This window comes from Pongo pygmaeus, chromosome 4 (genome assembly GCF_028885625.2).
Source record: "Pongo pygmaeus isolate AG05252 chromosome 4, NHGRI_mPonPyg2-v2.0_pri, whole genome shotgun sequence".
Lineage (NCBI taxonomy): Eukaryota > Metazoa > Chordata > Mammalia > Primates > Hominidae > Pongo > Pongo pygmaeus.
In genome coordinates this window covers 105017480-105028235 of record NC_072377.2, presented here as the reverse complement: position 1 = coordinate 105028235, position 10756 = coordinate 105017480, and positions in this window count along the sequence as shown.

The window sequence follows — 10756 nt, the reverse complement described above, 5'->3', positions numbered from 1 at the left end:
ACTTACAAGGGATGTGAAGGGCCTCTTCAAGGAGAACTACAAACCACTGTTCAATGAATTAAAAGAGGATACAAACAAATGGAAGAACATTCTATGCTCATGGGTAGGAAGAATCAATATCGTGAAAATGGCCATTCTGCCCAAGGTTGTTTATAGATTCAATGCCATCCCCATCAAGCTACCAATGACTTTCTTCACAGAATTGGAAAAAACTACTTTAAAGTTCATATGGAGCCAAAAAAGAGCCCGCATCGCCAAGTCAATCCTAAGCCAAAAGAACAAAGCCAGAGGCATCATGCTACCTGACTTCAAACTATACTACAAGGCTACAGTAACCAAAACAGCATGGGACTGGTACCAAAACAGAGATATAGATCAATGGAACAGAACAGAGCTGTCTGAAATAATGCCACATATCTACCACCATCTGATCTTTGATAAACCTGACAAAAACAAGAAATGAGGAAAGGATTCCCTATTTAATAAATGGTGCTGGGAAAACTGGTTAGCCATATGTAGAAAGCTGAAACTGGATCCCTTCCTAACACCTCATACAAAAATTAATTCAAGATGGATTAAAGACTTACATGTTAGACCTAAAACCATAAAAACCCTAGAAGAAAACCTAGGCAATACCATTTAGGACATAGGCATGGGCAAGGACTTCATGTCTAAAACACCAAAAGCAATGGCGACAAAAGCCAAAATTGACAAATGGGATCTAATTAAACTAAAGAGTTTCTGCACAGCAAAAGAAACTACCATCAAGTGAACAGGCAACCTACAGAATGGGAGAAAATTTTCGCAACCTACTCATCTGACAAAAAGCTAATATCCAGAATCTACAATGAACTCAAACAAATTTACAAGAAAAAAACAGACAACCCCATCAAAAATTGGTTGAAGGATATGAACAGACACTTCTCAAAAGAAGACATTTATGCAGCCAACACACACATGAAAAAATGCTCATCATCACTGGACATCAGAGAAATGCAAATCAAAACCACAATGAGATACTATCTCACACCAGTTACAATGGCGATGATTAAAAAGTCAGGAAACAGGTGCTGGAGAGGATGTGGAGAAATAGGAACACTTTTCCTCTGTTGGTGGGACTGTAAACTAGTTCAACCATTGTGGAAGTCAGTGTGGCGATTCCTCAGGGATCTAGAACTAGAAATACCATTTGACCCAGCCATCCCATTACTGGATATATACCCAGAGGATTATAAATCATGCTGCTATAAAGACACATGCACACTTATGTTTATTGCGGCACTATTCACAATAGCAAAGACTTGGAACCAACCCAAACGTCCAACCACGATAGACTGGATTAAGAAAATGTGGCACATATACACCATGGAATACTATGAAGCCATAAAAAATGATGAGTTCTTGTCCTTTGTAGGGACACGGATGAAACTGGAAACCATCATTCTCAGCAAACTATCACAAGGACAAAAAACCAAACACCGCATGTTCTCACTCATAGGTGGGAATTGAACAATGAGAACACATGGACACAGGAAGGGGAACATCACACTCTGGGGACTGTTGTGGGGTGGGGGGAGGGGGGAGGGATAGCATTAGGAGATATACCTAATGCTAAATGACAAGTTAATGGGTGCAGCACACCAGCATGGCACATGTATACATATGTAACAAACCTGCACATTGTGCACATGTACCCTAAAACTTAAAGTATAATAATAATAAAATAAAAAATAATAAAAAAAGAGATGAATATAACCCTGTTACATTAACCAGAAGCAAGCATTTAAAGAAAAGCAAACTATAGACGAATGTTCTTCATGAGCATAGATAGAAAAATCATCAAAAAGTGTTTGGCAAATTGCATCCAGCAACATATAAAAACAACAGCATGTCACTACCAAGTAGAGTTTAGCGTGGGAATGCAAAACTGGTTCAATATTTGTATCAATCAACGTAATTCACCATAACAATAGACTAAAGAAGAAATATAGCATCATCCCTATAGGTATAGAAAAGATATTTCATAATTTAAGAATAACTTTCAGTAAAATAAGGACAAAATATAACTTCCTTAACCTATTAAAAGACATCAATAAAATTATTCATTAAACATACATTAAACTTGATGAAAGACTAAACATTTTTCTCCTAAGTTTGGAACAAGTTAGGATGTCCTTTCTCACTGTTCTTATTCAAAATTGAACTGGAAGTTCTAATGATTTCTCAGAACAAAGGATGTTACCACAATTTCTACTTTGGAAATGATGTTGACACAACCTAAAGTCTCTGTGGTTAGCTATGCAGCAGGAGAAAATGAATTGTAATATACAGTTAATATGGTCTCCATGGAGATAGATAATGGGAATTGAAGGACTTGTTCCAGTTTTGAATTGGAGTATTTAGAAATAATAAGTATAATAATAAGTATATGTGAAATAAGTGATTAGCTGTATGAGCTTATGTAATATTCTGTATTTTTTATCACATGTAAATTTTCATCAGTTGCTGGTGTATATTTTCCTTGCAAGAAATTGTCTTTTACATTAGATGAAAACTGTGGTTTAAAAATTCTGTAACTATTCTGTAATTATCTAAATTCAAAAAAATATATATTTACTACAGATGCTCCTTGACTTATGATGAGGCCATGTCCCCAAAAACCCATCCTAAGTTGAAAATACATAAATCAAAAATGTATTTAATACACCTAACCTAAGATTATAGCTTAGCTTAGCCTACCTTAAACATACGAAGAAGACTTAAATATTAGCCTAGAGTTGGAAAAAATAATATAACTCACAGCCTATTTTACAATAAAATGGTGAATATCTCAAAAATTTGTTGAATACAATATACTGTACAGTACAGTACTGATTGTTTACCCTTGTGATTGTGTGGCTAACTGTGAGCTGTGATTTGCTGCCACTGCCCAGCACCACAAGACAGTACTGTACCACATAAGATCTCAGGAAAAGGTCAAAATTCAAAATTTTGAGTATGGCTTCTACTTAATACATATTACGTTTGCACAACTTTAAGGTCAAAAAGTCCCTATGTAAAAACATCATAAATCAGAAACCAGCAGTACCATATATATACAATTCATTAGCAACTGATTTTTGACTCTATAATCAAGGACAAATTTAGATAATAGGTTTTGAAAGGGTTCAAGGAGACATAATTTCGAAAGACATTTCCAGTCAACTTCATTATTTAACATTTTCAGATTAAACAATATTAGTTTATGCAAAATATATTCAGGATTCAAAGTTTTCCCCTCATGACTCTTTTTTTAAAGGCAATAACTTGTTTTATAACAGGATGCCACAGTGAGTGGAGCCGGCCTACTAACAAATATGCACACGTAGACATTTACATAGATATAATCAATCTTCTCAGGCAGAAAACATTTATATGCCAAAATGCTATTAAACCTAATAAATAGAAAAAATGAATTTGTAAGAATCAAAGAAGAATTAAGAAAGCTTTTCTGTTGATTGGTAAATTTCAAGCATTTTTTTCTATACTTACTATGCTAAGTTACATTATAATGAGAATCAACAATATTCCACATCATCTTAAATATTTGCCCAGTTGTAAAGGCAGTAGAGACTGATAGTCACTTTTGAGAACTAAGGTAGTAATTCAGTTTTTCCTAAATTCTGGCTTGCCCAGGAGAGTCCCAATTTACACATCTTGTTTCACTGTAATTATCTGCAGCTCCTTACTTTTACTCTCATGGTTTTATTAATATTTATAAGGTCTCTTTAGGTGTCGACTTATATAACTTAGCAAGGGACCAATGGAGATCTCAGTATTGCAAAAAATATTCAAAGAATTGTCAGAGAGCTTGGTTGACTTTAATTTTTTAGCTTATGTTAAAGTACTTCAAAATTTTCAGTTATGTTTACATGACTGTTGTCTCCCCTAAACACAGCATATATTTTAAACAAAAAAAATCAAAAATAATTTGCTTTCTTTTTTTACAAAAAAACCTTTTAAAATATAAAGTTAATATAATTAGGATAGAGCCTGTAAAATAGGGTCTACAGCCAATCAATGTTTTTAAATGATCTTGCTATTATCAGTCTTCTCTGAAAGCTTCTGCCTAGTACTTTCATGATACTGTTTTGAATTAAAAAAAAATGGATTAATATCAAATACTTTTATTATATTTTCAATGTTTGTCTTTATTTTTTCTTTTCTCCTTCCTTTCCTCATCCCTCCTTTCCTTTCTCTATCTTTTAATTGTAAACTTTTTAAGCTTTATTGAGGTATAACTGATATAAAAATTTTACATATATTTAATGTATACATTTTGATGAGTTTGAACATATGTACACACCTGTAATAACATAATAAAGTTCTAAACATATCTATCATCTTCAAAAATTTTGTGATTTTTTTTTGTATTTTGAGGTGTGTGTGTGTGTGTGTGTGTGTGTGTGTAGTCAGAGCACTTAATGTGAGGCCTACCTGCTTCACATATTTTAAGGTGCAACATACTGTATTGGTAACATTAGGTACTATGTTGGACAGAAGATCTCTAAAATTTAGTCATCTTGCATTAACACAATTTTATAACCATTGAGTAACAACCCCTCTTTTCCTCTTCCCGTTAGCCCCTGGAAACTACCATCCAAAGAAGACATACAAATAAATGATCACCAGAGGTTAAAGGGTATTCAAAACTACTAACCATTACAGAATTACATAACAAAATCACAAAGTGATATTACTTCATACCTATTAATATAGCTATTATAAAAAATAAACAAAATTTAACAAGTGTTGGCAAGGATGTGGAGAAATTGGGATCCTTTATACACTGTTTTGGGGAACAAAAATTGGTGCAGTCAAGATGGAAAACAGCACAGAGGTTACTCCAAAAATTAAAAATTGAACTGTCAGATGATCCCGCAATCACATTTCTGGGTATACATCCAAAGGAAATGAAATCAATATGTCAAATAAGTATCTCTACACCCATGTTCATTGCAGATATTTTCCAAATGGCCAATACATAAAAACAACTTGCCATTGACAAATAAGAAAGAAATGCAGTATATACATATAATGGCATATTATTTAGACTTTAAAAAAATAAGAAAATTATAAACCTGGAGGACATTGTGCCTCCAGTGACATAAGCCAATTACAGAAAGACAAATACTGAATGATTCTATTTATAGTGAATATCTAAGATAGTCCAAATGCATTTCCCAAATTTTTATGAATACACTAGATGTTTCTACTTTCAAATTTTTGTGAACACACTAGATGTTTCTAACTTAGATTAACAACTAGTACATTAAACTGAAAATTTCTTGTGAACGAATGCTCTACTGTAGTAAGATGCTGTTGATGCACCACCTAGGTCTTCTTTGCCTGGCTTATCTACACATCCCTCTGTCAATGTGAGTCTTTGCTGCTAGATCACAGATGCATGCCTTCTCTAGAAACTTGCTCTTGTGGAATAACTCTACACAAAGAATTGTGTTCCTGAGCACCCAAACCCCACTGCCAATCAGGCCAGGGACATATTTTATTTGACATTATATCATTGTGGGTCTCCTTCTTCTGTATCCTGTCTACCTCATTCTGTTCCACATTTTCCTGAAGAGCATTGCTTTGGTAAACCACGTGCTCCTGAATCCGACTCATACTCTGTCTGTAGGATACTCAAGCTAACATATCTACCATTCTCTGAATCACAGAGGTTCAAAATCCAGATACATTTTATATTGTGTCTCTCTTTTCCTAAACTACCTCAAACCAGTCATAACATCATCTTGCATCACTTAAATTTGTTTATTTTATTATTCATATTTATTAATCTATACTTTTTTATCACTTCTGCTTTATTTGTATAACCTGGTCTAAATAATATCATCTTTATCCACCATTTCTCCAGTACATTTTGACAGCAACATTAAGTTACTTTTATTTTTCATTATTGTTATTAATCTAAAAGCCCTACTACATTGGCTTAAAAAACAGTTTGTGTCCAAACATTCTGTTGATTATGTATTTCTTTTGTTAGATTGATAAATTTTGTATCACTCCTTGTCTTGGCTTTCATAGTATCTACTGAAGTACCCATCACAAATCAATATGTGAGTATCTCAATACACTTCCCATTAAGAGATTGCTCTTTCTGGTATAACAATCTTGAAATAGTCACATCAGCACCCTCAGAGTGAAAATTTCCATGTAAGTGTCTAGATGACTATTGGTTATAATTACAAGTTGTTATCTTAGCACATTAAAGTGAGAAGTGAGGGCCCTCAAATACATTAAATAAAGCAAGTGCAGCCAAATTATCTGGGCAAATTATTAAAAATACAGGTGACTGGGCATGATCATTAATGGTTTCAGGTAAATTAATCTGTAATAACTGCTCAGGTAATTCTAAAACACACCAATTTTTTTTTAAATCCTGAAATAGATCCCAAAGTTCAAGCAAAATTGGATAGGATCAGTCCTTGAGCCAGTGTTTGCAAGTTAGTTTAGATATCATTTTCTGGTGATCTCAGTCTTGTTTTAATTGATGCTCTTGCTGCTGTTGTCATTTTATTTTGCCTGAAATCCATCATTTATCTGCAAGCAAATTGCCTTATTTTTCATTTAAAATAGCTTTGAAACATCCTGATCACTTTCTTTCAGAGCCAATGCTACAATATGTCTTCTGTGTAAGGGAATCTAGCTTCTATTTAAGATAAGTTAAGCATATAGCTTGCACTTATTCTGGAGACATCTGTTGGGCACTGGGGGTTTAGATAGAACCCAGATATTGGACCTGTTGGGATGGGATATGAGCCTTCTTTCTGGACACTTTGTATCCCCTGTCTCTCAGAAAATTCAAAGTCCTTACATTATTTTGGTCAGATGGCTCCCAGGTTGGACTACACACAAGAAGGTCCTCTACATACTGGAGTATACCTTGAGGGAGTACTGTCCAGGTGCATTTTTTTCATTCCCATTATAATCTTCCCATTCAAATACAACATAGTATTGAGACTCCAGGGCCAGAGGAATGGAGGAAAAAAGCATATAACCATTTTGCATTCCCCAGAACGAACCTGAGTCAGAAGAGTATATGGATCTATTACTAATGGGTGGACAAAGATCACTGCTTCATTAATTGCCCTGAGATCCTGTACCATGTGGTGTTCCCCTGAAGGCTTTAAAACAGGTAAAATGGGGTATTATAAGGAGAATTACAGGGTTTTAGAAGTCCATGGACAAGCTACTCCTTAACTATGAATATAGGCTCTTTTTTGCTTCCAGCTTAATTGGGTATTGGTTTCAGTTGGGAAAATGACTGGGGTCTTTAAGCTGTATTTTGACTGGCACTGCCATTCTAGCCTTTCCAGGCATTCCAGTATACCATGCTAGGGGGTTGACTTGTTTCTTGACATGTCCTGGAACATTGTCTGCATCACTGACCATTAGCAATCTTGGTGGGCTGTTCTTAAATCACACCAGTGCCCCTATTTTAACCATAGTATCCTGTCCCAACAGGGGGGCCAGACAGCTTGGTACTATTAGAAATTCCTACTGGAAAATTTGTTTTTCAAATTAGCCAGTTAAAGGAGGGGCAAAATGCCTGACTTTATCTTTCCCTTCCATTCCTATAACAATCATGGTCCTAATGGAGCATTTTCCTGCATAAGCAGTAAGGACAAAGTAACTTACTCCTGTGTCAAAAAGAAACAATTTGTGTACCCATTACAACCAGTAACCCAGGTGTCCTCAGTAGTAATGGTGATGTTCCGGGACAGCGGCAGTGAGAAAGGCCCCAGGATCCTTCAGTCTTCATCTAGTTCCTCCTTTTGCAGTGCTAGATACTTGACTGACTGAGTAGGGGAAGCCAATTCTCCAGTGCCAGGGGTCATGACTGGTCCCTTCACACTGATGGAAGGAGGCTGGCAGGGACTTTGTGCAATCCTTTGCCCAGTGTTCATTTTTCTTGCACTTGGAGCAAGAGCCTTTGCTGGCACTGTCTTTATGGCCCTTTGGGTTTCCCTTGGACATTCTTTGAGCATTCAGGGCATTGCAAATGACAGCTGCCATAATTTTGGCTTGCCATTTTTCTTAACTTTGTTCTCATTTTTCCTTCTCCATGTCACAATTTTTATATACTATAAAGGCTGTATCAATAAGCTGATTTTGATTACTTTGTGGCCCCATTTGCAATTTGGGGGGTTTGCACCTGATGCTTAGGAAGACTGGCTGATAAAATGCTGTGTCATTAGCATCATACCCTAGAGAGATGAAGGGTATAAATTTACATATTTCCTGAAGGCCTCTTCTAACCTCCCATGAAACACACCTGCCATGAAACACAGCTGGATTTTCTTTCTTTCCTTGTGTGACTTCCCTGACATTGTTATAATTTATGGCCTTGATTATCCCTTTTTTCATTCTTCCAAGGAGTTCCTCAAGAAACTGTTCAGTTGTTCATTCCCACAGGAGTATTATAAACCCAATTTGGGTTCGTGGTGGGCACCATGTCTGGGTTCAGGTGATTGCCCTGGGGTTTTGGACAAACATATGGTCCACCTCATGGTAGGCAGCCTCAAAAATCTTTTTCTTTTCCATAGGGGTGAAACAGGTTGCCAAAATGAATTGGACATATCTCCATGATAAATCAAAAGCCAGAGACAAAGTTTGGAAACCGTCTGCAAATCTGCCAGGGTCCTCAGAGTACCTTCCCAATTTTTCCTTACATTGTTGGGTATCAGTTATGGAAAATGGGTCTTGCACTTGAACTGGCCCTTCTACTCCTGCTATTTCCCTGAGAGGCAATTGTACTGGGGGAGCTGCTGAGTAGAGTGTTACATTTTGGGTGTGTTATGGGCTTAGGATAATTTTTTCCTCTTCTGCCTGGCCTTACATGGTTGGAGCATTTGGCAAAAGGTTATATGGGGGCAGCTGTAGTTCCTCCTAAGAGACAAATGGCCTTTATAGGAGGGGTCATCCACAATGTTCATCTCAGTCTTAGGATTTTCTTTCTGAGGGCCAGTCTTAGAAGCTGTACAGATGAAAGGATTCTGAAAGGTGTTTCCTATAGTGGTCTGCCCCAAGGAGGGCCTATTTGTTGCAGACGTCTCTGAACTTAGAGTGTCTCTGACCTTAAGGTGTCATGTGTCTCTGACCTTAAAGTGGGTATCAGTGCTGTTCTGAATGTTTTCCCACCATAGGCAATGGAATGGTCTACTGTGATTCCCTCAGTGCTGGGATATAACGCTCAGCTTTTTGCGTCAGACCAAGTGAGATAAGCTTCTTCAGCCTGTAACCCTCGTTAAACAAGGGACCTCGCAATACACCTTAAACTATTAATGAAATCAGACGTATGTGTCAACAAACAAAAATTCTGGGTTCTCATGAAAAAAGAATTCATACTTAAAACAGGAGTCCTTTGCCCCACTATGAGAAAAGGAATATAAAGCAGTCCCAAAATTTGGGCTTACCTCCTGGCTGTCTTGCCAAAATGCAGTACCGGATAGAAGGTCTTGACTGAGAGTTGTTCAGGTTCTGGGCGGGTTGAACAAAGAATTGAAAAAAACGCACAAAAAGAAGACGCAATGAAAGACAAGCAACAGAAGAACAGGGTAATGAAGGCACAGATTTATGGAAGAAGCAAAAGTACAATTCACAGAGTGGGAACAGACTTGAGCAAACATCTCCAGAGCCTCTCTAATGCAATGCTCCCCAGGGTTTTTATAAAGCCAAAATAACTTGGCAGCACCCCTAGGTGCCCTTTAGAGGCCTCCAATTGGTAATAGCCTATGAAGGATTGGCCTGTGGCCAATCAGATGCTAAAGTAGAGGCTTGACCCACAGTCAATCAGAGGCTAAAGTGGAAACTTCTGTCTTGTTATTACAGGAAAAGATGTGGCCTGTATGCTGCCTAATGTTGCGTAGAACTAGCTGCACCTGGGGTTTTTTTGATACTGCCTTAACCCTTAGTTACTCTAATTCCCTATTGTTCTGCCTCAAAACCACATCCAAACCATATTAGATGCCTATTAAGAGTTTTATTAAAAGTCTTAAGTAGCAATGATTATGAAGTTTAACCCATGCAACAGCCCTTTCAGGCTTCTTTTGTCTCCATCAACACCTATTTCTCGGGAGTCCTTTAGAACATTTCATTTCAAATGAGTGGGAACCAGAAAGTACCATGTAAAGAAATCGATTCATAAAGATTATTTCAGCATACACATTCACAATTATGGTGTGAATACTATAAAAAATACAATTGGTGTCAATATATGCCTATTTTTATTACATATTCAGAAAAAAGAGATTGCCAGATAGCCAAATATACAGTATTTGGTCCCTATGACAAAACAGCCTTCCAAATGATGTCATTTTCAAAATATTTAGGAAAAAACTATATAACATAAAATACTTTCTGAGAAAAATATGGATTACATTTCACAGGGTGTATCAAGGGTTAATGGCCTTACTACCTTTATCCTAGAATAAACAGTTGGTATATTAAGCCATTTTTGTTCTGCAGCTAACTTTATGTTGTATGGTCTCGGCAATAATATGAGGATGGCAGCTGAGTGTCTAACACTGTCAACATCAATTTTAATGATTTCTTTTCAAATATCAAAATCACAATGTCAAAAAATTACAAGAGTATGAATATCTTTGCAGGAATGGGTTTGGGTCTTGTTTTACTTTATAGGAGTCATTTTATATCACTTCATGTTATAGTATTTCTTCCTTAATAATGTGCCCAT